At 37.4% G+C, this 27,949-nt stretch overlaps 1 long non-coding RNA gene across 1 annotated transcript; it reads right to left on the bottom strand.

Moving 5' to 3' along the window:
* Window positions 1–10,116: 10,116 nt before the first annotated feature.
* Window positions 10,117–24,058, bottom strand: LOC130992863 (uncharacterized). The gene is made up of 3 exons (XR_009091448.1): window positions 23,660–24,058; window positions 10,832–10,895; window positions 10,117–10,325 (listed from the first exon to the last, which is right to left on the bottom strand). It is a non-coding gene; the product is annotated as an uncharacterized LOC130992863 (long non-coding RNA).
* Window positions 24,059–27,949: the final 3,891 nt, after the last annotated feature.

Consider the following 27,949-nt stretch of genomic DNA (forward strand, 5'->3'; position numbering starts at 1 on the left):
GGTGACTCTATTGGCTACTCACCGAACAATTCGGCAGAACGTAGCAGTTTTAATTTTCTATTTTATAAAAATAGTAAACGAAGTCCAAATGATTTAAAATTTTACTGGTATGCTCAAGACTCAAGTAGGGACTTTATATAAAATTTTCAAAGGTATTAGACGTCGACAAACCGTCGATCACAGTAGGTCAGTAGGCCTACGAAATTCCTCAAAATCTCATCTCAAATCTTTAAATGCTCAACTCAACATTCTTTCAAAGAAAACTCCTCAAAGCTCATTTTAAACACTTATAGCATTCAAAAACATTCTAGTACAACATAATACTCATCATACTCAATCTCGACTCTCCTCTTACATCATAAACTCAAATCTCAAGGAAAACGTTTCAACGAACGCATCAATTCAATTCTCTTTTCATTTTCATGCTCAAAATTACTCAAATACTCAAACATGATCTCATTCATCATATAACTCATTATACACATATGGATTCCCTTTTTCTCATATAAACTAAACTCTAGTGAAAACTCATGTATCAACATAAAACTCTTAATAAAACATGACAAACGTTCACATAATGGTCATAAAGCAATTAGACCTCATTTTACCAAGCATTAACCTCACATCATTTAAGAACTCAAAAACTCATATAAAGTAAACTAAGTCAAAAGTTTACTTAGCCAATAAAAGACCCAATCAAACATACTTAGACCTTAATATCATGCTCAAAAATATATATCTTAAGCCAAATCACTTATTAGACACATAGACACGAAAGTCCTAATTTTTATTAAACTAAACTCTTTGAAATTTTATAAACACACATGGATCCTTAATCTCATCATAGATCTATCAATTTTAACCCATTTATCTCACATATAATCCATCAATTTACAAATTAGAGCATAGATACACATATCCCTAATTCTATTAAACTAACTCATATCAAAATCATCAATTGACATCATATACTCAATTTACTCCATCAATCATCATCATAAACATCTCATGGACTCATCTACATCATCAATTCATCATTTTAATCATCAGCTCAAAAATTCCCAATTTTGGGTATACTAAACTCCATCGAACTTTCACATCTCAAGGCATATACTTCACAACACACATCAATCATCATCAATCATCACATAAATCTCATTTTCACCCCAAATCAAGAAAAGAAAAAGAAAGTTTTTTGAAGGGTTGAAGACCCAATTTTCGAAAATTTAGAAAAATGAAAGGGGGTGATTTTCTTGCTTCAATCTTTCAAGAATACCACATACAACATCATTCAAGCAAGATTTATGGAATACATGATCACTTACCCAAATTTTTCACCAAACTCACTCTAGCTTTGAAGCCTCTCTTCAATGATTCTCTTGAATTCAAGTAGCTAGGATGTGTTTATGGAAGATTTAAGGGTGGATTGATGTGTTCGGTATGATTTTTGGAAGCTTCGGAGGTCTCATCTATGGTTGTTAATGGTGGAAAGTGAGAGATGAGGGAGAGAGAGAGGTGGCCGATTGGTGAGGATGAAGGAGAGAGAGAGTTGCTTGAAAGATATGAATTGATTTGCAAGATTTTAGAAGATTTAGATGATCTTGTGAAAGATTTACAAATCTTAGCAAATATTGGCAATTAATGCCTTGTTCTCTCTCTCTAATCTCTACACTCTCTCAATAATCTCTACACTTGGCAATTTGTAGTATTTAGGCACATGATTGGGAAATTAAAATAATAGTGTGAGAAGGGTGATTAAATAATAACCACAATAATCATGGAAATGTTACTTATTAATAAAATACCATAGCATAATTATTCATGTGTCCAAATAAAATAATTATAGCACTAATATTAGTGCACTCACTCAATTTTAATATTCCTCTTCGTAGAAAAAAATAATTTAAAAAAATTATGCTAGGAAAAATTTCCATAAACCGGCATCATTCGATTTCTTGGTAAAAATAAACCGCACTTGCTTCGGAAACTTAATCAAAATTCCAAGTGCTAAAGTCCTCAAATAAAATCATAATAGCTTCCTCATAAAGACCCATATAACAAAAATCACATAGTCAAATAGTCACGTAAATTCACATAACATCACATCAAAGCAGTCGGCAAACACAAACAAACTAGACGTCTCTCCGACCGACTCTTTTTATCAAGGTTCCTCACTCTTTCTTTCTCGACTCTATTTCCAACTCATTATTCCTATTTTCTTAATAGGACAGTCAAACTCTGATAATTCGGTATCCGGTAACTCTATTCCCGGTAGTTGGAAAATAAAATAAAATCTCAGCTCAATTCAATCAGCATCTCTATCTCAACTCATTTCTCAAATCTCTTCACTCTAACTCTATCATTGGTTTATTCCCTCATAACTCTATTTAAAGACAATCTGTCTTATCCACTCATAAAAATATAGTCTCGTATTTCGATATCTCAGTACTCTCAATAGTGTTAAGACACTATCTCTCAACATTAGGAAAAGTACGGGGTGTTACATGTTGTCCCTATCCAGCATCTGTGGAATAATTCTTGCCAAGAGCTTGTATTCTGATTTCAGATCTAAAAGCTTTAGTGTGCTTTCAGTGGATATCTTTTTGTCCTTAACAGCGGCTTTAAGAGTCTTGTTGGCTTCTTCATCTTGAATGTCGGGAATCGATCCGGTGCTAGGCAGGTGGTACAGATTCTGAACAATTTGTGTGATGTCAATATCCCTTCTCCTTCAGATTCTCAGCAGTGAAGGCGATCACATAAGACACATAGTGACCGTCGACATAGATCTTTAGGTGGTATAAAACTATTTTACATGATATTTCAAAAGAAATGGTGGTTCCGTCTGAACAAAATTCATCCAACCATGTCGTTGAAGGATAGTAGTAGCCTCTTCGAATCCTGGTTGAGTTTGAAAGCTCGGTATGTGAAGAGCGGCGTCGTAGCGTACAAATTTGTTGGCGCAAGAGACTTTAGGGGCCATTGCTTTGAGAAGAATAACCAGAGATTTCCTGAAAGTTTGAAGATTTCTCACAAGAGAGTGCTGTGGACTCAGAGGTTAGAGGAAGATGAAAGTTCGGAAAATGGAAGAGATTTTTGAAACTAATCAAAAGGAAGCCTTTTCGTTCATAGAGGTCTATGAAAAGCTAGACTTGCAACGTGTCGACATGACACCATTGGTTTGGATTTAAGTGTCACACGTTCATAAATCAAAATTTGTAAAAACCAATTAAAGGAATGCAAATAAGTGGAGTGAAAGTTCAAACTGTCCGAGATACAAAAAGAAGTGGGAGATAAAAGAGTCAAAATCTTAGAACATCCTGAACCAATTTTCTGATTGACTGGTCATCCTTGATAATATTCCAACAACTCTGATAGAAACGGCCAGAAAAACCGTCCGGTCCTGGCGAGCTTTGTGCGTCCATAGTAAAGACCGCAGCAGCGATCTCATCATCTTCAGGAATTTTCGAAAGAAGAGCATTATGCTGGTCCGTCACCATCCTGTCAATCACCGCCTCCACCGCAGTGATGTCATCAGTAACATCCCCACTATCGTCGAAAAGATTGGAAAAATAATCGACAATGTGATTTCCAATCTCTTCCTGATCATAAACTAAATCACCATTGATCGATAAGTGCGAAATAACCTTCGGCTTTCGCTTATACTTAAGCATTGTGTGAAAAAAAGCAGTATTCCTATCACCATCCTTAAGCCAATTAACTCTACTCTTTTGCTGCATTAAAGAGTTCTTCGTCGAGAGGGCGGTATTGATGGTCGCTTGCGCCTGAACCTCCTTCTCAAAAAGCTCCTCAGTATATCCATCAATAGCGATTTGAGCCTGAATATCCATAAGATCTTGCTGTGTCTCCATAATTTTTTTATCCACATTCCCAAAAGTATTCTTATTCCAAAATTTAAGAACACTTCTGAGACGTTTGATTTTTGACATAGCCGTGTAGATAGGGCAGCGACAATCAACATTCTCTTTCCACGAATTTTCAACAACGATCAGAAAATCAGGATGTAAAGTCCACATATCAAAGAAACGGAAGAAATGCCGACCATTATAAGAAGAAGTACAATGAAACACCAAGGGCGAATGATCAGACGTTAAACGCGGAAAAGCCTGCGTATAGACCTGCTGCCACAGTTCGGAGAACTCCATAGAAAATAACGCTCTATCCAACGTTGATTCCACATGAGACGGCATGAATCTGCGGCCAGACCAAGTATAGTCTTATAAATTATGATGTAAAAAACTTAAAATGTTAAAATTACTCAACTTAAAGTCTTAAAGTACTTAATAACTTAATCTTATACTATAGTCTACAGTCATATAATTTTTAAATATATGTTGTGTTTTTTTAAAGCTTGTAATTACTAAAGTAAAATAATTTTCAAATTTACTCAACTTAAAAATCTTAAATAATATGATAACTTAGTAACTTACAAGTGACAATCAAAAATTCAAAATAAATCTTATTCTTTATTTCTTTATGTGTGAAAATTTATAATAAAGGAGAAATACCAATTGAATTGAAAACTAACTTACTAGTTAGTTTGTTCTATTTTTTATGTCATCTGTTTTTTTAAATGACAATTGAATTGAAATACAATAAAAGAAAAATATTGAACACACATTGACAATCAAAGATTCAAATGAATTCATAAAAATAGAGCTCTTTATTGAATTTATTCTATGTACCAAAAAAATATTACTAGGATACAAATTACATGATCTTGAAAATTGAATAAGTAAACTAACTAATACTAACTAAATAACTAATTGATATTTGATTCACTTTGACTATACTAATTTCAATTTCCAAAATGAAGTTGTCTAAGAGGGGGAAAAAATATAATTAAGGGCTTGAGCTCAATTTTAATATAAATATTAAAATTGAGTGGCCTACGTGTCTCCATTGAATAATGAAGAAACAAAGCACACGTAGTTCTCTTACCTTAACTTACCTAATCGTAGTCCTCCTCGGTCTCGGATCGTTCGGACTCGGTGAATTCCTCGTTGGGGCTCTCGTCGGCTTGATCCCATTGGTTCTCTTGAGTTTGCAAGTTGGCTTTGGACCAATCATCAAGCAACATGGTGGCCTCCATGTTTCAAGGATCCATTAGGCTTCTTCTTTCGTCCAAGACAAGTCCACCCGCGCTAAATGCTTGCTCGACGAAGACAGTGGAGGCCGGAACCGCGAATAACTCCTTAGCCATTTTCGTGAGTATGGGATATTCCCTCTCGTGGTTGGACCACCATTTCAACACGTCGAATTGTTGACCACCTACATTTTTGAAAGCAAATGTACTAGACAAATATAAATCTAACTAGTTAGTAGTATAGCTCCTTTGTGTATTCATAATTGAATAAGCGGCTTAAGCCCATTGGTTGTTCGAATCTAAACGACCTCCAAATGAGAAAAATGAGCCACTACCACTAGGTCCTACATTTGATGAAGAGTATGAGGGGGTTTCATGCATATATTTTTGTTCATATTCGTTAAATAAGGTCCTAATTGTGGACTCTATTCTAATTTTAATACCATCTAATTCGGGAAGCCACCAATCTGGTTGCTCATTGTTTTCTACTCTTTTTTCATAAATTTCCCTAAAGGTACCATAATAAATTTCTAACATGCGATAAACACCGGCAATTTTCATTGTAGGATCTAAAATCTTAGCAAGTAAAAATACATCGGGAATTTCCATAAATTATTTAAGCCACTTAAGGATCATGGCATATGCTACGTCCTTCAATTCATCATTTTTATAACATTCATTTAAAGTAATAGCAATAAACATGCAATGTTCTATAACTTTAATACTAGTGCAATAGTAAATACCGGATAAATCCGTAGTAGCATTTTGAAAATCCTTTAAAAGTTGGAATAAATGATCACATCTTTGTCAATAAGAAGGCAATAAAAACAAGTTAGCATCGGGTGTTTGTCTAAAAAAATCACATAAAGGATCAATAAGATCCATGGTAGATTGAAGCATGCCAAATGTTGAATTCCAACATGAGGAAACATCTTTAACAAAATTAGTATATCTAATTTTTTTTTACAACAATATTTTTGCCATTTCTTGGCAATACTAGCTTTCCTATGCAAAGTATTAACGGCTTGTCTAATAGGATTAACGTCATTATCAATAAGAACATAAGCATCTTGTACACATCGGTTTAAAATATGACAAATGCATCGAGCATGAAAATACTTACCATTAATCATGGGTGAGCATGCGGCAGCTAACTCGGGAATGGAGGCGGTGTTGGCGGATGCATTATCAAATCCAACAGAAAATATTTTATTTAACATTCTATACTCATTTAAAACGACAATATTTAATTGAGCAATGTTAGTAGCATTATGAGTTTCATTAAAATCTCTAAATGTAATTAAACGTTTTTGAATTAACCAACCTTCGTCAACCCAATGACAAGTTATACCCATATAAGAATTTTTTTGAAATGACAAGTTATACCCATATAAGAATTTTTTTGAAAAGAATCAATCCATATGTCGGAACATATAGAAAAATTTTGTTTTAAATTGCTAAAATATTTTCTTAAATCACATTTTTTTTTTCTTCGGCTTGTTGCCTAATAACCTTGCACATAATAGTGCTACCAATTTTTTTGGCGGCAGGATTATAAGCGTTTTGGATAGTATGTTCAAAACTCATTTTGTCGGCAAACATAAAAGGCAAATGCTCCATTGAAACAAAACGAGCCATGTAATCTTGAGCATTTTTTGATCAAATTTCCATAAAACATTACCTTGTTCATTACTACCTTGTTGACTACCTCGGAAAGCTTCGGGATGTAGTTGAATTTGATTTGGAGTAATTCCATACTCGACGGGATGCCTACTCGTCATGTGCCTTGAGAGGGTGCCATAACCCCCTCCCTCTTTCCATTGGTAAGAAACGGTGCAATAGTTACAATAGGCATTGAACCTCTCGGGATCATTTAGACCATCATTTGGATGTGGAGGAGCGGGTTCTCTCCTAAAATGTAACTTGAAAATGTTAGAACTAAGTAATTTAGTCTTACCTTTAGGGGGAGGCATTTCCTCCTCCACATTGTGTCGTGCTTGATCCTCCTCCTCCGTCGCCTCCTCATCTTGCAAAGTACGAGCAAAGGCCGCATCCCCCTCCTCTTGAATTACTCGATCATATTGTTCACCTAAAAATTTGGCAGCCTCCCGGCGTCCGCCATATGGTCCTCGTGCAATGGGGGCTAGTCTCCTAGAGTCCGAGGATGATGAAGGAACATGTTGAGGAAAAATAGGAGAAGTTGAAGAAGTGCTATCAATATGTTTCTCGTGGGCAATAGGGGACTTGCCATGACTACCACGACCATGAGACATGATAACAATAAAACAAGTAGAGAATAGTATATAGATAATAGAGGTTAGAGAACAATAAAGTAAAGCAAGTGAGTGTAGTGATAGTGTAATTGAAATATATAGTATAGTAGATAGTATTTAGTACTTAGTATTAGTACTAGTAGTAATAAAATATAAAGCAAGAACAATAAAGTAAAGCAAGTGAGTGTATTGATAGTGTAATTTAAATATATAATATAATAGATAGTAATAGTATTTAGTACTTAGTAGTAGTAATAAAATGTAAAGCAAGAACAATAAAGTAAAGCAAGTGTGTGTAGTGCTAGTGTCATTGAAATATATATTAGTATATAGTAATTAGTACTTAGTAGTAGTACTAGTAATATAATGTAAGCAAGAGAGCAATAAAGTAAAGCAATTAAGCAAGAGAATAACAAGAGAATTATAGAGCAAGAGCAAGAACAATTTAACAAGAGCAAAAGCACATAAAGAATGGAGGAGAATTGAAAGTAGAAGAGAAGAGAGTGTAGAATTGTTAACACAATGAGATGGTTTTGAAGGTGGAAGAAAGGGGGTATTTATAGATAAAATTGCGTGGGGGGAAATTTGAATTAGATAAAATTGGGTGGGGGAAAATTAGAATTATGATTTTGAATTTGAAAAAAAAAATTTAAAAAAAAAAGGAAAATTTTGAATTTGAGAGCACCCACCCATCCGGTCAAGGCCCTAGGCTGTGATTTATGCTTAATTGTTCATATTTTGGGGGTTTGCATGTGTTTATTTTAAGTTAAATATCCTGGAAATTGGTGCGTTTATGGGTTTGTTTTATACTTTGCAGGAGATTCTGATTTTATAGATGAAAGAGTGTTATGATGGAGATTTTGGGTCAGAATTGCGTACTTAGGCGCAAAGTTGGTGTCCAGAGCTAAAATTCCGCGCCAGAGCAGAGCTGCGCGGATAGGTCTGTACCAGAGCAGAGCTGACCATCTCCAGAGCTGAACTTCACTATCAGAGCTAAATTCTCCAGAGCAGAACAAACTTGTCAGAGCATAGCTAAAAGTTGCCAGAGCTGACTTTACGCGCCAGAGTCAACTTATCTCTCCAGAGTCAACATATTTTTCCAGAGCTGACTTCCAGCTCTGGAATAACTTTCCAGAGCCGCTTAGGTTTCCAGAGCTGGCGATTTCTCGCCAGAGCTACCGCGTTACTTGAAGAGCACGCGACTTGATGGACTTTCCTTCCCTGTTACGATTCTATTTCCTTAAGATATGTTTGTTGGGCCGATTTTGATGGTAATAAAGGTTGGAATGAAGTCTATAAATAGGGTCTAAATATTCATGTAACAATCAATCTTTGACCTAATCTTTCGTTCCACCTTGGAGAATCATCCTTCCGCAAGGCAACCAAAGACTTAGGTTTTTCAAGCTTTCTTAGTTCTTCAAGTTTTTGAGTTCTTTGTTCTAGTTAGATTTAAAGTTTAGTTTTACTTTAGTTTTGTTTCGAAGATTGTAATTGAGTGACAACAATTTCATCTTTGCAACGTTTACGGTATTTCGTATTTATTTCAATCTCTTTTGCTTTGTTATGTTTATGCGTTGCTTTAAATTATGCTATTTCAATTCTGCACTTTCGTTTTATGCCTTGTTTTCAATTATGCGATTTCATTATGGTTATGCTTTCCTTTAAAATATGCAATTTAGTTTATGTTCATTAGATTAGAAGCTTTTATTTACAAGTATTTAAATTCTTAGTTGCCTTTACTTTAACCGTTTAATCTTTACTTTAATCGTTTAATTCTTGCCTAGGGTTTAATAAGTTCCTTTTGTTTACGTTTTTGCTTTCATTCTTTTCTGCCTAAGTTAATTACAAGTTTAATTCCACGTTAAGTTTACTTTACAAGTCTTAGTTTAATAATTCGTTCTTTACCGCTTTGTTGTGACATAATTAAGAGCCCTTAAAGATCTTCCTTGAGAGACGACATTGGGTTAACTTACCACTGCTAGGATGTCCTTATTCTATTGCAAGTCCATCAGTCTGCGTTTGCGAACTTCATCCATATCATGATCTCTTGATTCTTCTGATGTTGTGATTTCAGAAGGATCGTCCTTTGAAATGATCATGATCTTCTTTCCTTTGTCAGCTGCAACCTTTCCTCCAATGCTTTTAACAAGACCTTTTGATGGAAAGTCGCTCATCATGGGAGACTGCATCATGCAGTTCTTAACTGTTTCTTCCAGCTTGTGATTGAGCCTCTTGATCTCATGAGATGCTCTCTCACATTCTGAGTTGGAGATTCTGAGCTTTTCCTCCAGTCGGCTATTCTCCATGATTAGCTGATCAAGACAAGTTTCATCCGGAAAGTAGATGATTGTCTGATTCTTAGCTCGTTCATCATTGATCTCCTTGTCCATTTTCTGATTCTGCTTGAGGAGATCTTCGAACATTTTCCTCAACTGACAGTGATCAGTCATGAGCTGATCAAACTCGTCAGTTTCTGTCGCAGCCCGATTCCGACACTAGTAATAGCGAGGATCGAGTATCGATACGACTATTTTAAAGGAATAAAAGACAAGATGTATAGGTCAAACATCAAGCGGAAGCTCACATCAAAAGGTGTTAAGGAAATCATCATAAATGAATCCAAGGGTAAAATCGTCAACATCGTTATATCTTTTTAATTATCAGGAATTTCACGAACATAAACAAAACGGGTATAGCTCATTTTTCATAATGAAGAATAATATGCAGAGTATCGCAGCAAAAAGCGAATCGATTATATGTATGAAGACATATAACCGTGAGTGTATTGCTTGATTTTCAAAGGAAACTAAGTATCTTAAACATCAAACTCTATTTAACATAACTTCATATCAAAACTCTATTGACAAAACAGACATACGATAGAGAAAGAAAACGTCAACCCGAAACATTCTCCACCAGCACCGCACCATACTCCCCCTCCGCTTATCCTGCACGTTTAGAAATACATGCAAGGCGTGAGTACATAAATACTCAGTGGACATATTGCCGAAAAACAAAGCTGCTCATAGAGCTATAAATTTGAAGCTTGCCTCATCTCAGCAATACACAGAAATAAGTTAGCATAAATGAATTTGTGCATGCAGTTTTCATAATCAACATTATAAATAAGTAACTGCGCAGTTTAAACATTCATCATGTATGTACCACATCCACTACTCATCATCAAAGGTACTGAGAAGTAGGCCTCCCTCTCAAGTACCGTGACCGGCCGACCCGAAGACGGCTCACAGTCACCTCTGTGCACAAAATCCCGCTTGAGGCAGGACCGAATTCGTCTCATCAGTAGAGGGTAACACACAAGCTCAACATCAAAAATTGGCAAGTCAAATAGTTCTCAAATATCATTTATCTCAAAACATTTGTTAATCTCATAACATCATAAAATCATTTTAGAAAGCTCATACGATAAACATATACTCAAAATATTGCCCACCTGAAGACCTTACTCAAAATCTCCCGTCAAAGTGGAGTTACTTACTTCCTTGCTCTTCTCGTGTCTTCAGGGATCATCATCATCATCGAAAGTTCATGTCATAAAATGAATCTCGATTAGAAACTCATTGACTAACTCCCAAGCCTTAACTCATGCTCTATCTCATATTCTATCTCCTTCTCAACTTTATATAAACTCTCCACTCATCTCACATCCTTAAGTTCAAGGATAGGTTTCAAGAAAATCATGGTTCTAAGTCTCGATTTATCTCACATATAAGGCTCGTCTAATCTCATTTAAACACATAGGCAACACAATCACATAAGGCACATAAGAAAACACAATCAAACATCATCAAAACATGCTCTGTTTTTACACTGACCCAACTTGAAAATTTAAACTGTTCTGACTCCGACATGTCCTGGACTTGAGACTCATACCAAAAGAAAGGTCTACGCGTCTAGTTTCATTTAAAAAAAAGTAGAGTCGAAAACTCCAAGTGGTTTGAGAGATATGACGTTTTTACCAAGATCTACCATTTATGGCAGTTTTGTGTAACCGAAAGTTACAATTTTTGAAAAATAGTAAACGTTGTCAAACTGGGCTCAAATTTGGTGTATATCTAGCTAACACAATAAGGTTGATACCATAAAAAGTTGGAAAGCTAGATCACATAGGAAGCTACTGAAATGAATGACTCTTTCCCCTGTTTTCTGAAATTCTTGGTAATAATGCACAGTTTAGGTTTTGCATTTTAAAGAAATATCAAACGAAGTTTAAATGACTTGAAATTTTACCAGCGTACTCAAGACTCATGTAGGGACTTGCTATAAAACTTTTAAAGATATTTGACATCGACAAACCGTCGATCACAGTAGGTCAGTAAGGCCTACGAAATTTCTCCAAAATCTCATCTCAAACTCTTTATATGCTCAACCACATCAAAACGATCGAGCGATTCAAAAAAAATATACTCAACCTCGACTCTTCTCATCTCATATCATTCTCGAACATCAACTCAAAGCAAAAGCAAATCTCACTTTAACTCAATTAAATTCCCATGGCAAATCATTGCCAAAATCCTCAACATATACTTATTTCATGCTCAAGATTATATACGTAAATGATTTCACACAATTAATCACATAGATTTATTAATCACCCTAGTTTTTATTAAACTAAAACTTTTGAAATACCACTAATCATGTATAACCTATTGATCAAATCATAGATCTAACATCCTAGGTTACCAATTAGCACAAATGAACATCATAAAACAAGATCCCATATAGATACACATATATGTCATCTTCTTCCTCAACTAAGACTTTCATTTTTCACTTCTCTACCTCAAGCTTCAATCTCATCCATTATTAATCATCTAGATCATCTCATAAACTTAAATCCATCATCATATAACTCAAACCAATTCAAGAAAATAAACAACAAAATTCGTAGGGTTTCAAGCCCCTAATTTTCGAAAATTTCCTAGGAATAAGTTTGGTGATTTTCTAGCTCAATCATGATCATATACTCATTCACATATCATTAATATGATCAAATAAATAATCTAAGATCACTTACTCAAGGATTTATAAGGTGATCAAGACTTTGCTCCAACTTTGATCTTAGCTCTAACTTCTTGAATTTGATGAGATGTGATAGTATTTGATTGGATTGGATGGTAGATTATCTCATAGTAGTGTTTGATGAAGCTTCTCTAAGCTTTCTTCGATGGACATCAATGGAGGAAAAGAGAGTATAGAGAGAGAGGGGAGGCCGAGAATGGGGAGGAGAAGGGAGGGTGTGCGTGAGTTTTTTGTAGAATTAGGATAATGACTTGCTCAAAATTTAATCCCACTTGAATCAAAGTGTTATCCCAACATTTTCACTTTATAATAAATGCTAATTAATGCATGTCCCCCTTAACTCCAACCTCCTAATCCACTTGCTTAAAAAAAATCTAATCTTTCTAAGTCAGTTCCGCACCAGAGCAGAGCTCACACCCAGAGCAGAGCTCACATCCAGAGCAGAGCTCACATCCAGAGCAGAGCTCGCAAGTCAGAGCAGAGCTGACTGACTCGGCAGAGCAGAGCTAAGTCGGCCAGAACAGAGCTAACTAACTCACCGGAGCAAAGCTAACTCGGCCAGAGCAGAGCTAAGTGAATCACCAGAGCAGAGCTAACTCGGCCAGAGCAGAGCTAACTGTCTCACCAGAGCAGAGCTAACTGACTCGGCAGAGCAGAGCTCACTGACTCGGCAGAGCAGAGCTCACTGACTCGGCAGAGCAGAGCTAACTAACTCGGCCAGAGCAGAGCTAACCGACTCGGCAGAGCAGAGCTAACTGACTCGGCAGAGCAGAGCTAACTGACTCGGCCAGAGCAGAGCTCGATTTCAGCTCTGTCACCAGAGCAGAGCTCGGGTTTTCAGCTCTGTCGTCAGAGCAGAGCAGAGCTCGGCTCAACATCAGTTCTTCTTCCAGAGTAGAGCTCGGTTCAACTTCAGCTCTGCTTCCAGAGCAGAGCTCGGTTTTCAGCTCTGCCTCCAGAGCAGAGCTCAGCTACGCCAGAGCTGCTACAAAATTATCGAAAGGAAAGGAATTTTTAACCTCATCCAAAAAAAAAAAAAAACAATAGCTCAAACTATTGGAATATCTCATCTCATCATAAACTTATTTATATATATATCTCAGTAAAATATTTCTCATAAAAAAAACTGATATGCAAAATAAAAAAAAATAGCTGTATGCCATTTCCCGATTTAAAAATAATCTCGTTCTCCAAAATCTCGAAAATAAACCATGTTAAGATAACACAAAACAAATCACACTCACATCATCGTAAACAAAAATAGTCACATAGAAAAAATCACTCAAACCATCTCAGATAAAACACGGATACAATTTTTATTAAAGCAATCAGCAATCATCTCTCAGATCGACTCTCCCTTCTATAGGGTTTCTCACTCACTTATCTCAACTCTATTCTTCTTCAGATGTTCCTATTAGCAGTAGGACAATTAATCTCACAGATACCTCTGTATCCGTCATCGGAAAAAAATAAATTATGCACTTTTCTCAATTCAATCAGCATCTCTATCTTCATCATTGAGTCTATCAGACTCATATCTCCATCTAGAATAATAACTCGTCTCATCAAAATAATGTAACTCTAATACTCAATATTTCTATTTATCATCATAACTCCATCTCATCTTAATTATAATCTCATATCTCAGTACCGTAGTACTCTCTGTAGTGTCTCGACACTACTACTACTTATAAAAGTACGGGGTGTTACATCCTACCCCCCTTAAAAAAAATTTCGTCCCGAAATTTGAGTTATTCACCTTCGGGAAAAAAAGCTCGGGATATTTCTCTTTCATCTTTTCTTCAAGTTCCCATGTTGCTTCCTCTTGCCCATGATGTCTCCATTGGATTTTCACCAAAGGAATTTGACTTGTTTCTCAGTTGCTGGATCTTCCGGTCCAGAATAGCATCGGGCCTCTCTTCGTAGCTCAAGTCCGGCTCTAGGGACACTTCTTCTTGATGAATGACGTGTTTTGGATCAAACACGTATTTTCTTAATTGTGAAACATGGAAAACGTTATGAACGTTCGCGAAGCTCGAAGGCAACGCAAGTCTATAGGCAACAGGGCCTACTTTCTTGAGTATTTTTTTTAGGGTCTAATATATCTCGGTTTGAGTTTTCCTCTTATTCCAAAACGATGTACTCCTCTGGATGGGGAATCTTTCAGAAAGACTTCGTCTTCTACATCAAAATGAATCTCTGTTCGTCTGGGGTCTGTATAAGACTTTTGGCGATCTTGTGCTTCTTTAATTCTCTGTTGAATCTGTCGCACAATGGCGATCATCTCTTCAATAGCTTCTGGTCCAAACACTTTTTCTCTCCCCAACGTCATCCAAAAAAAAAGCGGGGATCTATATTTTCGTCCATACAAGGCTTCGTATGGAGCCATGTTAATAGTTGATTGAAAACTATTATTATAAGCAAACTCGATCAGGGGTAAAACTTGCTCCCATTGACTTCCTCTATCTAGCACAACAATGCTAATCACGTCTTCTAAAACTTGTATAGTCCTTTCGGACTGTCCATCCGTCTGCGGATGAAAGGTTGTACTAAAATTCAGTTTAGTACCCAACTCTTTTTGCATGCTCGTCCAGAAACATAAAGTAAATCTGGAATCTCGATCTGATGTAATCGTCATCAGTACTCCGTGCAATCGCACTATCTCTCGGATATAAATCTGAGCTAACTTGTCAGATCCATAGGTAATCGGGATTGGTATAAAATGTACACTCTTTGTCCATCTATCTATGATTACCCAAATAGTTGTGTTTTCTGTTTTTGATTTTGGCAATCCAGTCACAATATCCATGGCTATATGATCCCCTTTCCACTCAGGAATTTCTAATGGGTGTAACTTGCCATGGGGTCATTGATGTAATGATTTCCCTTGCTGGTATGCCAAACTTCTCTCAACAAAGGCTGCTATCTCTCGTTTCATTCCTTCCCACCAAAATCTCGTTTTTAAATCTTGGTACTTCTTTGTACCTCCTAGGTGTGCTGTGTAAGGGGTGTCATGAGCTTCACTCATGATTTCATTTTTCAGCTCTTCTCTATCAAGCACACACATTCTTCCATCAAATAATATGGCATTATCTGCCGCTTCTTGATAATTCTCCATCCTCTCGGTTCAAATATTCATTCGTAACCTCTCCATCTTTCCATCCTCTCTTTGAATTGTGATTATCCTTGACCGTAGGTCAGATGTAATGTTTAGTATAGAAATCACTATTTTCATCGTTTGAGGTGGTATCACTACCTCAAATCTCAATCTCTCGAATTCTTTGATCAAGTTTTCTTCTTGCGTGAGGAAAAATCTTAACTCTCCTTGATTCTTTCTACTCAATGCATCAGCGACAACGTGAGTTTTTCTGGGGTGATAATTTTTCCCACAATCATAATCTTTCACCTACTCTAGCCATTTTCTCTATCGCATGTTTAGATCTTTTTGCTCAAATAAGTATTTGAGACTTTTGTGATCGGTGTATATCTCACACCGTACTCCATAAAGATGGTATCTCCAGATCTTCAAAGCATGCACTAGCTGCTAACTTTAAATCATGCGTCGGATAATTCATCTCATGCGGCCTGAGTTGTCGTGAGGCATATGCAATAATTCTTCCATCTTGCATCAGTACACAACCCAGTCCATTCTTCGATACGTCTGTATAGATTGCATACTCTTTGTTATCCTTTGGAACAACTAAAACTGGGGCAGTGGTAACTCTCTTCTTCAGCTCTTGAAAACTCAACTCACACTCATTCGTCCACTCAAATATAACTTCTTTCTTTAACAGGTGTGTCAATGGCTTAGCGATTTTCGAAAAGCCCTTAATAAATCTTCGGTAATACCCTGCTAATCCCAGAAAACTACGGATTTTATGCGGTGTAGTCGGTGCTCTCCACTCTACCGCTTGAACTTTTGCTGGGTCTACTTCGATTCCTCTCGCAGAAACGACATGGCCAAGGAAATTGATTTCTTTAAGCCAAAACTCACATTTGCTGAACTTAGCTTATAGCTTTTCAGCTATCAATCTCTCTAACACGATTCTCAACTGCTCTTCGCGTTCTCGTTTACTCTTTGAGTAAATCAGAATGTCGTCTATGAATACTAACACGAACTTGTCCATGTATTTGTGAAAGACTCGGTTCATGAGATCCATGAACACTGCAGGGGCATTCGTCAATCCAAAAGGCATGACTATGAATTCATAGTGCCCGTATCTCGTACGAAATGCCGTCTTCTAAATATCTTCCGATCTTATCTTCAGCTGATGATACCCCGTTCTCAAGTCAATCTTTGAAAAAGTGCTCGCTTTTTGGAGTTGATCGAATAAATCATCGATCCGAGATAACGGATACTTATTCTTCAGTGTCACCTTATTCAACTCGCGGTAGTCAATGCATAACCTCAAACTACCATCCCTCTTTTTAATAAAAAGAACCGGTGCTTCCCACGGGGAAACACTAGGTCGAAAGAAGCCCAAATCTAGCAATTTTTGAAGTTGCAGCTTCACTCTTGCAACTCTGCCGGGGCCATTCCATATGGTGCCTTTAATGTCGGTGCGGCTCCGGGCTCAAGATCAATCGTAAACTCGAGCTATCGATCTGGGGTAATCCTGGTTAAGCTTTAGGAAAAACGTCTTTGTATTCTCGCACGACTGGTACGTCATCTATGTTTGTTTTGGACTCCTCACTCTGATTCAGGTATACAACATACGCGGTTGTATCCTTTCTCTGCAAAAGCTTTCAGCTTGAAGCGCCGAAATTATTGGCGGCTTTCTCCATTTTCTCTCAACGCCCATAAACAAAGTAGGCTCTTGGCCTGGAAATTGAAACAATATTCATCTCTCCTTGCATTGTATCGTCGCATGGTTCTCCTCTAACCAATCCATTCCTAAAATAATATCTATGTGCCACAAAGACATCATCCTTAGGTTTTTAGCCTTGAGCTTAATCGATTCTAGCTCGAATTCTAAATCAGGACATACGAGTGAGACCGTAGTGGTTCTGCTAGATTTCTTCGATTCTTGTCCTGAGCCTTCTGCTCAAGCGCAACACTCTCTGATGATGGGATTGATTCGCCTGCGGAGCTTGCGGCTGCCTTCCTGACTGACGTGGTCGATAGGCTGGCTGTTGTCGCTGTGGGGGCGGTAGCGGTAGGACTCCTTCCATTGCTTTGAGCTGCGGCCGAAACTGACTCGGTCGTTCTCCGCTTCCACTTTGCTGACGATTCGGACACTAGTTGAGTAGTGCCCGTCCCCTCGACAGGTGTAGCAGGTATTCTGTCCCATTTTCTCTTTCCTTCTTGCCCTCGTCCAGAAGAAGATAGATTGAATGTTCGAGTGCTCTTAACCGTTTTGGGGTGCTGAAGCTTAAATCGCTTCCTCTGGCTACATTGCCAGTTCTATATCCAATGCTCTATTTAATGCTCCAGTACACATAACCGCACTCCGACTCGTTAAATCGTCTCGTACCTCTTATCTCAAACTTGATCGAAACAATTCTGACATCTTCTTGTTCATCTCTTCTCGATGTGTGGCATACCGAACCAAGTCGCGAAATTGACGTTTGTATTCAGCTACGGTTTTATTGCCTTATCTCTTATCATCAACTCTATTTCTCTCTTCAATCGGTTCTCTTTCTCGGCAAACCCTAAGGGGACATATTTCAGCCTTAGAATTAATTCCCATAGCTCACGAATCATAAGTCTCTTACTCAATATCATATTATTTCCTTAGTTCTCATAACTCAACGTCAAAGACATATCTCATGTCTATCATCGTAACATCAGCTCAAAACTCTACTCAAACATAGAGACTCTCTGATCATCGTCGTATAGACATATAAGAAAATCTTCTCTTTCGAGAACTCTTACTAATTGCGGGGCATAACGGAAATAAAACATCCCGTACTACGACGACGATGCTACTTCTATACTAGTCGTCATCTCAGTCTACTATCGTGGAAAATGTCATCTGTTCTAATCTGTCATCTCGATCTCCTTAAATCTGCTATTGCCTGTCCTGGCTTAGCATTACTTCTTCTCATCCTCGAAATGGTTAGCTTTCTACATACTTGGCTAATATATGAAAATCCATAGTCGAACAGTTGTGCTTGTCTCGTAATAATATTCTACGACTGCTCCCATAACTCGTGTTTTCTTCCAAATACTCTTCTAGTTATGCCATCCTAGTTACCTAGACATTCCTAACTCTTGTCGGATGTGGTAGGGACTAGGATGTGATAAATAAATAAAAAAAAATATATCTGATCTTGAATAAGACGAGCTCAAGTAATGGAATGATTCCATAATAGCCAGTGCTATCTCAAGGATAATGAAGAAGTTACAATCAAAGGAAGATCAACAGTTAGAACAGAAACTAAGAGAAAAACTGAGATATGATGTGATGGGAGTAAATCAATACTGGAAGTAGAAGCAATCCACTAGGTGGAAAATGAATAAATTGTCCACTGTTAAATCAAGGGGTAAGGATTTCCAACACAAACGACTCAGGCTCGAACACAGTGGATCTGGAAAAATTTCTCAATAGCAAATAGTTCATCTCATGTAGGAGTTCAAATGGATGCAGAAGAATTTAAAAAATGACCAAGCGGGATAGGAACTCAATAAGTCTACTCTCATTATTACTCTTAGCGATGTTAAACGCGGTCTCGGTAAAAGTACCTCTATTACGAAGTACAATTGGTCAATAGTATCTATGCATCCCATGAGGTCTCCATATTACGTTCGCCCTATTAGGGTCGTGTCTATAAATCGCGATGAAAACTCTAAATTCTCATCTCAGTTCTCTATATCTCAACTCAATTCTATATTTCTCATATAGAATTCTCATAGTTCTCGTTATCTCTATCGTTCATCTAACATCATGCATCAAATTATCAATCTCAAAACTATGATGTGACATAAAGCTTTCTAGTCATCACTGTCATCTCTATATCATAGGAAAAAATTGCCTCTCTTTTGAGGTCTTACACAAAAGCGAAGGTTCTCTGTGTACAAAACGCCCTATACTATAATGATGCTCTCGCTATGCAAGCATCATAGGGACTAAGCGTCATATATGTTCTATACTATGCTTCTAACTATGTACATTGGCTATGCATTACTATCAATATACAAATACATCTCTAGATAGTCTCGGTAATCATCTATCAATCTCCCATCTCGTCATCGTTATCATCATCACCTGATATCCTACTTCCAACATCATCAGTCGGTGCATCCTCACTCGGCTCTGTCTCTTTCTCTTCATACTCGTCTATGATCCGATACGCGCTACGTCGCTCGGCTCATCCTCGACATCCGTATCATACATTGGATAGTAAACCGGCACCTCGGGAATAGAAACCCATGTCTCGGTGCCGTCGTCCGCAATCTGATGCTATAAGGGCTGGGTTCGTCTGCGTCCAATTGTCATATCCGGAGTCTCCTTGTCCGGATCCTCCTCATCGCTGTCTGACCTCGCAGGTCGAGATCCTCCCTCTTGGGCACCTTGATAAGGTGCATAGTGGAGCTGGTGCGTGTAAGGCTGTAAAGCCAAAACGTCGGAATCTAGCACTGGGGCAACTCTCGAATCGGATAGCCCCGATACTCGCTGAATCTGAGGCTTTGTAAAACCAATCGGCGGTGTTGACCTGTTAGGTAGCACTGGTAAAGGTGCCGTCACCGGGGTCAAATCCCATAATGGTAAGTCGGCGCTAGGATATGTGATCATCGCCAAATACGAAAGCGGATCGTGCTCCACAACCGGTGAATACGTCTCGAAAACTATCGGATCTGAAACAGTCTGCTCAGGTATAATCGGCATCGGCTCACTAGGGGGTGGTGGTGCAACCGGGTAAGGCTCATCTGGCAGTGGGGGTGCAACCACTAACTATCCACCCTGGACTGGCCCATCGGGCAGTTCGTACGGCGGTGCAGGGGGATCGCCGAACGCAAAATAACGATGGCTGAGCGTCGCGATTAAACCGCTAATGTCACCATACCTCACTCCTCCCAACCACGTAGTGCCCACGAATAGGGGGACGAATGTTGTGGCCCAAACTCCCCACGTGGGTGGTAACCGCAGAATCAGAAGATCGATAGCTTCCGCTCCGTCGATTCCGTAGGGAATAACCCTCTACCTACGTCGATGGTAATGCGCTAGAAACTCTCCTAGCGTATCGTCCTTATCTGGCTCATACTCTCTAAACCAGCGTTTCGTTGCTTCTTCAACAATACGCTGCATCCTGAAAACAAAAACATCGTGTTTCTCAAAAGTGGATATGAAACTTACTTGGTATTCCACCACAATCATCAACATACTCTCTCTCATTTGGTCCGGTGGAGCAACGGCTATACTAGCCTCAACATGACTCCCAAATATTCCTCAACTCATGGTTCTCATCATGCTCAGATAGTTCCGCCATCAAACATCACATAACTCATTAGTGGGTCAACTCAAAACTCAGCATGAAAGCGGAAAAGAAAACATCAAAAGCTCTTACCTCGATAAGTCGGAGGAGATGGGGTGCTGGAGTTCTGTTTCGACCGACTCTCAAACCAGTCTAAGAACTCAAATTAGACTAGTACTCAACTCATAAATAAGAGCAAGTAAAAGCTCAACTCAATCAAGCATTTAACTCAGAGCAGACGACCTACTCTGATACCACTCTGTCACAGCCCGATTCCGACACTAGTAATAGCGGGGATCGAGTATCGATACGACTATTTTAAAGGAATAAAAGACAAGATGTATAGGTCAAACATCAAGCGGAAGCTCACATCAAAAGGTGTTAAGGAAATCATCATAAATGAATCCAAGGGTAAAATCGTCAACATCGTTATATCTTTTTAATTATCAGGAATTTCACGAACATAAACAAAACGGGTATAGCTCATTTTTCATAATGAAGAATAATATGCAGAGTATCGCAGCAAAAAGCGAATCGATTATATGTATGAAGACATATAACCGTGAGTGTATTGCTTGATTTTCAAAGGAAACTAAGTATCTTAAACATCAAACTCTATTTAACATAACTTCATATCAAAACTCTATTGACAAAACAGACATACGATAGAGAAAGAAAACGTCAACCCGAAACATTCTCCACCAGCACCGCACCATACTCCCCCTCCGCTTATCCTGCACGTTTAGAAATACATGCAAGGCGTGAGTACATAAATACTCAGTGGACATATTGCCGAAAAACAAAGCTGCTCATAGAGCTATAAATTTGAAGCTTGCCTCATCTCAGCAATACACAGAAATAAGTTAGCATAAATGAATCTGTGCATGCAGTTTTCATAATCAACATCATAAATAAGTAACTGCGCAGTTTAAACATTCATCATGTATGTACCACATCCACTACTCATCATCAAAGGTACTGAGAAGTAGGCCTCCCTCTCAAGTACCGTGACCGGCCGACCCGAAGACGGCTCACAGTCACCTCTGTGCACAAAATCCCGCTTGAGGCAGGACCGAATTCGTCTCATCAGTAGAGGGTAACACACAAGCTCAACATCAAAAATTGGCAAGTCAAACAGTTCTCAAATATCATTTATCTCAAAACATTAGTTAATCTCATAACATCATAAAATCATTTTAGAAAGCTCATACGATAAACATATACTCAAAATATTGCCCACCTGAAGACCTTACTCAAAATCTCCCGTCAATGTGGAGTTACTTACTTCCTTGCTCTTCTCGTGTATTCAGGGATCATCATCATCATCGAAAGTTCATGTCATAAAATGAATCTCGATTAGAAACTCATTGACTAACTCCCAAGCCTTAACTCATGCTCTATCTCATATTCTATGTCCTTCTCAACTTTATATAAACCCTCCACTCATCTCACATCCTTAAGTTCAAGGATAGGTTTCAAGAAAATCATGGTTCTAAGTCTCGATTTATCTCACATATAAGGCTCGTCTAATCTCATTTAAACACATAGGCAACACAATCACATAAGGCACATAAGAAAACACAATCAAACATCATCAAAACATGCTCTGTTTTTACACTGACCCAACTTCAAAATTTAAACTGTTCTGACTCCGACATGTCCTGGACTCGAGACTCATACCAAAAGAAATTTCTACGAGTCTAGTTTCATTTAAAAAAAAGTATAGTCGAAAACTCCAAGTGGTTTGAGAGATATGACGTTTTTACCATGATCTACCATTTATGGCAGTTTTGTGTAACCGAAAGTTACAATTTTTGAAAAATAGTAAACGTTGTCCAACTAGGCTCAACTTTGGTGTATATCTATCTAACACAATAAGGTTGATACCATAAAAATTTGGAAAGCTAGATCACATAGGAAGCTACTGAAATGAATGACTCTTTCCCATGTTTTCTGAAATTCTTGGTAATATTGCACAGTTTAGGTTTTGCATTTTAAAAAAATATCAAACGAAGTTGAAATGACTTGAAATGTTACCAGGGTACTCAAGACCCATGTAGAGACTTTCTATAAAACGTTCAAAGATATTTGACATCGACAAACCGTCGATCACAGTAGGTCAGTAAGGCCTACGAAATTTCTCCAAAATCTCATCTCAAACTCTTTATATGCTCAACCACATCAAAACGATCGAGCGATTCAAAAAAAATATACTCAACCTCGACTCTTCTCATCTCATATCATTCTCGAACATCAACGCAAAGCAAAAGCAAATCTCACTTTAACTCAATTAAATTCCCATGGCAAATCATAGCCAAAATCCTCAACATATACTTATTTCATGCTCAAGATTATATACTTAAATGATTTCACACAATTAATCACATAGATTTATTAATCACCCTAGTTTTTATTAAACTAAAACTTTTGAAGTACCACTAATCATGTATAACCTATTGATCAAATCATAGATCTAACATCCTAGGTTACCAATTAGCACAAATGAACATCATAAAACAAGATCCCATATAGATACACATATATGTCATCTTCTTCCTCAACTAAGACTTTCATTTTTCACTTCTCTACCTCAAGCTTCAATCTCATCCATTATTAATCATCTAGATCATCTCATAAACTCAAATCCATCATCATATAACTCAAACCAATTCAAGAAAATAAACAACAAAATTCGTAGGGTTTCAAGCCCCTAATTTTCGAAAATTTCCTAGGAATAAGTTTGGTGATTTTCTAGCTCAATCATGATCATATACTCATTCACATATCATTAATATGATCAAATAAATAATCTAAGATCACTTACTCAAGGATTTATAAGGTGATCAAGACTTTGCTCCAACTTTGATCTTAGCTCTAGCTTCTTGAATTTGATGAGATATGATAGTATTTGATTGGATTGGATGGTGGATTATCTCATAGTAGTGTTTGATGAAGCTTCTCTAAGCTTTCTTCAATGGACATCAATGGAGGAAAAGAGAGTATAGAGAGAGAGGGGAGGCCGAGAATGGGGAGGAGAAGGGAGGGTGTGCGTGAGTTTTTTATAGAATTAGGATAATGACTTGCTCAAGAATTTAATCCCACTTGAATCAAAGTGTTATCCCAACATTTTCACTTTATAATAAATGCTAATTAATGCATGTGCCCCTTAACTCCAACCTCCTAATCCACTTGCTTAAAAAAAATCTTATCTTTCTAAGTCAGTTCCGCACCAGAGCAGAGCTCACACCCAGAGCAGAGCTCACATCCAGAGCAGAGCTCGCAAATCAGAGCAGAGCTGACTGACTCGGCAGAGCAGAGCTAACTCGGCCAGAGCAGAGCTAACTGACTCACCGGGGCAAAGCTAACTCGGCCAGAGCAGAGCTAACTGAATCACCATAGCAGAGCTAACTCGGCCAGAGCAGAGCTAACTGTCTCACCAGAGCAGAGCTAACTGACTCGGCAGAGCAGAGCTCACTGACTCGGCAGAGCAGAGCTAACTGACTCGGCAGAGAAGAGCTAACTGACTCGGCCAGAGCAGAGCTCGATTTCAGCTCTGTCACCAGAGCAGAGCTCGGGTTTTCAGCTCTGTCGTCAGAGCAGAGCAGAGCTCGGCTCAACATCAGTTCTTCTTCCAGAGCAGAGCTCGGTTCAACTTCAGCTCTGCTTCCAGAGTAGAGCTCAGTTTTCAGCTCTGCCTCCAGAGCAGAGCTCAGCTACGCCAGAGCTGCTACAAAATTATCGAAAGGAAAGGAATTTTTAACCTCATCAAAAAAAAAAAAACAATAGCTCAAACTATTGGAATATCTCATCTCATCATAAACTTATTTATATATATATCTCAGTAAAATATTTCTCATAAAAAAAACTGATATGCAAAATAAAAAAAATAGCTGTACGCCATTTCCCGATTTAAAAATAATCTCGTTCTCCAAAATCTCGAAAATAAACCGTGTTAAGATAACACAAAACAAATCACACTCACATCATCGTAAACAAAAATAGTCACGTAGAAAAAATCACTCAAACCATCTCAGATAAAACACGGATACAATTTTTATTAAAGCAATCAGCAATCATCTCTCAGATCGACTCTCCCTTCTATAGGGTTTCTCACTCACTTATCTCAACTCTATTCTTCTTCAGATGTTCCTATTAGCAATAGGACAATTAATCTCACAGATACCTCTGTATCCGTCATCGGAAAAAAATAAATTATGCACTTTTCTCAATTCAATCAGCATCTCTATCTTCATCATTGAGTCTATCAGACTCATATCTCCATCTAGAATAATAACTCGTCTCATCAAAATAATGTAACTCTAATACTCAATATTTCTATTTATCATCATAACTCCATCTCATCTTAATTATAATCTCATATCTCAGTACCGTAGTACTCTCTGTAGTGTCTCGACACTACTACTACTTATAAAAGTACGGGGTGTTACAGTTTCATCGGATGAGCTATCTCCATATTCTGAGTGGTCTCCTGAAAGCATCAGGAAGTTATCAGTATAAGGAGTTTTTGAATGAGAGATTACCTCTGAGGCATTCATTCCATTGTCGTAGCTGTTGTCAGCCCCACTTTCTGATTCATTGGCCATCAGGGCTCGGCTCTCATCGTCTGAGCTGGAACTGTCGAAGTCGGATGATTCTGATGCGTCTTTGGAAGAATCAGCATCGTTAGCAACCATCGCTTTCTTCTTCGAAAAGTTGCGATCTTTCTTAGCTTTCAGCTCTCTGCGCTCAGCTTGAGTCAGATCAGGGCATTCATTTCGAAAGTGCCCTTTCTTTCTACATCCAAAGCATTCCATGTCTTTGATGTCGTAAGCGGCTGACTTCCTTTCTCCGCTTCGATCTGTGGAATGTCTGGAGTTGCTTTCTCTTTCCTTTCCTTTGTAGTTGTAACACCCCGTACTTTTCCTATGATGTGAGATAGTGTCTTAACACTATTGAGAGAACTGAGATGTCGAGACGCGAGACTTTTTTTTTTTTTATGATTAGATAAGACAGATTGTCTTTTAAATAGAGATACGAGTGACTAAACCGAGGATAGAGTTAGAATGATGAGATTCGAGAAATGAGCTGAGATAGAGATGCTGATTGAATTGAGTTGAGATTTTATTTCCGATTACCGGGAATAAATTTAACAGATACTGAGTTATCAGAGTTTGATTGACCTATTAAAGAGAATAGGTATAATGAGTCTGACCTAGAGTCGAGGAAGAAAGAGTGAGAACCTTGATGAAAAGAGTCGGTCCGAGAGATGTCTAGTTTGTTTGCTTTGCCGACTGCTTTGATGTGACATTATGTGAAATTACGTGACTGATCGATTATGTGATTTTCGTGATGTGTATCACTGTGACCGAGTTATTATGATTTTTATTCGAGACCTTAGCATTTGGAATTTTGATTAAGTTTCCAAAGCAAGTATGTTTTATTTTTATCAAGAAATCGAATGATGCCGGTTTATGAAAATTTTTCCGAGCATAATATTTTTAAATTATTTTTCCTACGAAGAGGAATATTATAATTGAGTGAGTGCACTAATAATAGTGCTATGATCATTATTTTGGTCACATGAATAATTATACTATGGTATTTTATTAATGAGTGACTTTACCATAGTTTTGTGATTTTTATTTAATCACCTTTCACACACTTTATTTTAATCTCCCATACCATATGTTATATGTCTCAATTTTGCTAAGTATGGAATTGAGAGAGTAAAGAATTGAGAGTATGAGATGAGAGAGTGTAGAGATTAGAGAGAGATTAGAGAGAGAAAGATCATTCATTAATTAGCAAATATTTCATAAGATTTGCAAATCTCCTTTAAAGATTGCAAGATCATTCTCAATCTTGCAAAGCCAAACCTCTCTCTCCCTCACTAAAATTTTCGATCACCCCTCTCTCCCTCACTACAATTTTCGCCCAACACACACATACACTCATCTTCTTCACCTCACACTTCCACCATTTTCCACCATTAGAGAAAACCTTCGAAGCTTCCAACAAAACTACCAAACACCTCACATCACTCTAAAACTTTCCATAAACACTATCTATCCTCATTTGATCAAGAGATTCCTTGAAGAAGAGCCTCAAAATTTAGAGTGAGAAAGTGTAAACTTTGGTAAGAACTTGGGTAAGTAACCATGTCTTCCCTAAAATCTTGTTTGAAAGATGTTATGTGAGTGTATTCTTGAAAGATGAGCAAGAAAATCACCCCTCCCTTTTCTTTTCCAAATTTTCGAAAAAGTGGGTCTTCACCCCTTTCAAAATTTTTCTTTTTCTTTTCTTGTTTGGGGGTGAAAAATGAGAGTTATGTGATGTATATTGATGTTTGATATATGTTGTGAAATATGTGTCTTGAGATGTGAAACTTTGATGGAAGTTAGTTTACCCCAAAAATGGTAACTTTTGAGTTAATGAGTTAAATGATGAATTGATGATATAAATGAGTCTATGAGGTGTAGATGATGATGATTGATGGATTAATTTAAGTATATGATGTCAATTGGAGTTTTTGATGTGGGTTAGTTTACTAAAATTTGGGGATATGTGTATATATGCCCTTATTGGTGAATTGATGGTTTTGATGTGAGATTAATTGGTTAAAAATGAAAGATCTATGAGTAGATTAAAGATTTGTATGTGTTTGTAAAAATTTCAAAGAGTTAGTTTAGTAAAAATTAGGACTTTTTAGTCTATGTGTTATTTAAGTTATTTTGCTTGAGATATATGTTTTTAAGCATGATAGTAGTGTCTTTGTATTTTTTGATTAAGTCTATTGTAGGCTAAATAAAATTTTGGCTTATTTTAGTTTGTATGAATTTTTGAGTTTTTATATGATGTGAGTTTGATGCTTTATAAAATGAGGTTTAATTGCTCTATGATCATTATGAGAATTTTATCCATGTTTTGCTAAGAGTTTTATGTTGATACATGGATTTTCATAAAAATGTAATAAATATAGTTTTTATGATAAAAAGAGAGTAAATATGAGAATAATGAGTTATATGATGTAAATGATCATATTTGAGTATTTGAGAAATTTCGAGCATGAAATTGAAAAGGAATTTGTTAGATATGTTCGTTGAAGTGTTTTCTA

Source organism: Salvia miltiorrhiza, chromosome 7 (assembly GCF_028751815.1).
Source record: "Salvia miltiorrhiza cultivar Shanhuang (shh) chromosome 7, IMPLAD_Smil_shh, whole genome shotgun sequence".
Lineage (NCBI taxonomy): Eukaryota > Viridiplantae > Streptophyta > Magnoliopsida > Lamiales > Lamiaceae > Salvia > Salvia miltiorrhiza.